This window comes from Dermacentor silvarum, chromosome 10, assembly GCF_013339745.2.
Source record: "Dermacentor silvarum isolate Dsil-2018 chromosome 10, BIME_Dsil_1.4, whole genome shotgun sequence".
Classification (NCBI taxonomy): domain Eukaryota; kingdom Metazoa; phylum Arthropoda; class Arachnida; order Ixodida; family Ixodidae; genus Dermacentor; species Dermacentor silvarum.
In genome coordinates this window covers 152,409,096-152,412,608 of record NC_051163.1, presented here as the reverse complement: position 1 = coordinate 152,412,608, position 3,513 = coordinate 152,409,096, and the positions used below count along the sequence as shown (strand labels likewise).

The window sequence follows — 3,513 nt, the reverse complement described above, 5'->3', positions numbered from 1 at the left end:
GAAAATGTGCAGACACACAAGCCCGACAAATGCCACATCAAGCATTGGTGTTTGCTACTCCACCTGGTGTTTCAATTTTACAGCATGTGCACATCTTACCTGTGCACCAGTAAAAAGGGTCCAAAGCTCTTCCTGAAAACTCTCAGAAGCACTTATCACAATCAATTCCCCATATAAGTGGTTTTGCTGAAGAGAACACAGGGATACAAGCATAATTAGACACTGAGGAATCTGGGTAGGAACACTTTATTTTCAGCACACATGTTTTTTTTTGATGAACTGCTTCTATACTGGTGAAATCTGTGCTTTTAATAAAAGTACACCATGCTGCTTCACCACTCCATGCCAACTGCAAGTATCCTGTACCAGGAAGTCAAACCAAGACGTGGGATGTTCAGTCTGTCAAAAATAAAAACGAGTTTGAAACGTTGACGTGTAAAAAGTAAAGCACACTCAAGAAAAACAGCACAAGAACAAATCCAACGAATCAGAATTACATTTGAGAGCAAACATATAGTTTCTATGGCACAGTGAAGGAACCTTATTCCTCCGACGTTTTTTGTTGTTGTTGTTGTTGTTGTGAGAAAAGATGAAAGTGCACGTGTTCTATCCCATTTTGTGTATCTTTCACCTTTTCACACACAAAAAGATGTAAAAGATGTAAGAGACGCGCGTAATGTGATGGGCGAAGGCGAGTGCGCGCGTACATAGTTAAGGAACATATACATGTCCCGTGATAACGGCCCCTTTTCACTTTTGGTATGCTTCACTGCAATAATTTTTGGGTAAGCTTCACCGCGTAACACGTCTACTGCGGCGAAGCTGACTTTAGAAAGCCGATTCATTCAACGCATCTTACGAGGCAGGTCCGCTTATCACGCTTGGCAACGTTTGAACACCACACTTACTGCATTAATTTCTTTAGTTATTTTAATTGTATTGTCACCGTGATCCTGCAGCCCGCAGTAGCAGGCTGATACTGCGTCATAATCGTTCCAACGGCATCAGGACAGCGTGTAGCTGGTAAGCGTGCATGCAACAGGCACGGCGGCATTGGCTTTTGTTGGGAAACTTCCGAGACGCTCTTTCGCGCAGTAATGCCATTTGTCTTATTAAAAAGAATGCAGGTGGTGATTAAATGAAATGCAGCAAAGCTGTAGAAAAGCAGCAGCAAAGCTGTTCGACCATCTCGCGCAAAAACGCGATTCAACACAATCTGGCGGAACAGCTCACCATGCCAGGATTTTTTTGCGTCCTCGTTTTTTCACGCATCATTCACTGAACCACACTACTGGATGGTTCTGTACACGTACTAACGATCCTGACGGAGGATCAGCTTTATAGCTTTATATGGGATGCCACGGCCCATTCCATGGGCCGGCTGCAATTTGACGCGGCCACGAGGCAAAATATGCGCGCAAGATAACTAACGGCAACACATCAAGCAGCTGACAGCCCCAACCTTTTATTACATGCAGATAGAGTGGAAAAATGGATTACTTACTCTGTAAGAAGGCACGGAATACGGACCGCTTCACAACGCGACCGGCCCCGAAAAACAGCCGCCATGAAAATAAACGGACGTGACATCATGGGTTATAGCGGACGTGACGTCATGGGTCGCACCAAACGTTTTGGGCACCTTTTGTTTGCTGCGACCGGGTCGCAGCAGTCACGGCCTAATCAAAATCACTAGCCTACCAACGAGTTTTAGCCAACTACAAAGGCACCTTACCACTTCTAAAAAAAAACACCACACTTCGACGATTTCGACGTCGACAGCTCTGTTCTAGAATGCATCAAATATAATAGAGGTTATACAGCGCGGGACTGCGAGAATTTATTGAGAAAACGCCGGGATTAGCCTGAGGTAATTTGGACTGCTACTCTGCTCAAAAGGAATGGGAACAGGAGTAAAAGAGGGATACGAAGAGTGATTATGAGGATAAACATTATAGGATGCGATTATAGGAGTGTGCACGTGCGTGTCCAAAGGGCCCGTTCGCATTCCTGAATCTAGGCCTGCGTTAATTCAAAAGTCTAAGATTGTCTTGTTGGCTCCCTTTGTTACTTTTATGTTCGGCCATTGGCCCAGTAAAACGAACGTTCTCGCCCAACAGCCTTGTTATTATATGGCGCCAATGAAGAGGTCAGTGACTACCGTTCAAGTTCATATTCCATATACAGGGTGTTTCAGCGAACACTTTCAAAATTTGTTTAAGGTTGACTGTGGCAGATAGCCCAATTCTAGTTAATGAGCTGGTCTACTCGAAGAGGCGGACATTACTTGCAGAAAAAATATAAATGCATAATCGACTAATCAACAAAAATGCACTAATTAAGTTTTTAACTAATTATCCGATGGCCCATATTGCAATTTACAAATTGTAGCCGTGGAGTTCACAAGGCGGATCCACTTGGAACGAATTCTCGGGATGACACCAGTTTCGAGATATCAATTCCCAAAACTTTGCGGAGAAACCCTTATAAAAATGAGTATTGAAATGTTGTTGGCATATTGTTGAGGAATTGTTGACACAATATTCTTTCAATAATGTCTCAATAGTTATTGAACGTACACAACAATACCTCAACAATAAAGTTGTTGAGCGCTTCACAACAGTAAAGTCATTGACTAATTGTTGTTGACATATTGTTGAGCGCTTCACAACAGTAAAGTCATTGACTAATTGTTGTTGACATATTGTTGAATAATGTTGAGTATTACTGAGAATTGTTGAGCAATATTGACATTGACTATATGTCTGAAACACACACACGTAGACGTGTGTGTGTTTTACACATATATATTGTTTTATTGTTCACTTAATCACCACTAAATATATAGAGTGTCACATAACTTGAACCAAATAAGGCCGGCCCAGCTATCTCTCGAGTCGTAACTGGGGAAGCTTAATTGTGGCAATTGGACGACGCTGTCGCAGGCGTTCAGCTTCGTTTGCCCTAAATGCACGGTCGGCAGCTCTTCGCTGACGTTTTGCCTGGGCTTCGGAAGCCGTCACGCTAGAATCAGCATGCTAGAATCGCGGACAAGCTTCGCTTACCTAAGCGAATCTTGTCCACAAGGGATATGTGCCATCGAGCTTGCATGGACCCTTTCTGCACTGCCTACAGGATCGGCCCACATGAAAGGGGTGCTGTTGATCTTGGACCCTTTTTGCACTATCACCAGGATCGGCCCACTTTATGTGCCCCTGTATCTGCCTTCACTTACGTATTAAGCGAATTAAGCTTGTCGTCCGATTAAGTTTGTCGTCCGAAGCTCAATGGCAAAAGGGATATTTGCCATTGAGCTTGGACCCTTTCTGCACTGCCTCCAGGATCGGCCCACATGAAAGGGGTGCTATTGATCTTGGACCCTTTTTGCACTATCACCAGGATCGGCCCACTTTGTGTGCCCCTGTATCTGCCTTAATTCGCTTACGTATTAAGCGAAGCTTGTAGTCCGATTCTATATAGCATGCTGATTCTAGCGTGACGTCGGCTTCCGAA

General features: G+C 43.9%; 1 long non-coding RNA gene across 1 annotated transcript; it reads right to left on the bottom strand.

The window, feature by feature from the left end:
- Positions 1–232: 232 nt before the first annotated feature.
- On the bottom strand, positions 233–1,698 carry LOC125940759 (uncharacterized). The gene is made up of 2 exons (XR_007463965.1): positions 1,505–1,698; positions 233–399 (listed from the first exon to the last, which is right to left on the bottom strand). It is a non-coding gene; the product is annotated as an uncharacterized LOC125940759 (long non-coding RNA).
- Between the last annotated feature and the right edge of the window lie 1,815 nt (positions 1,699–3,513).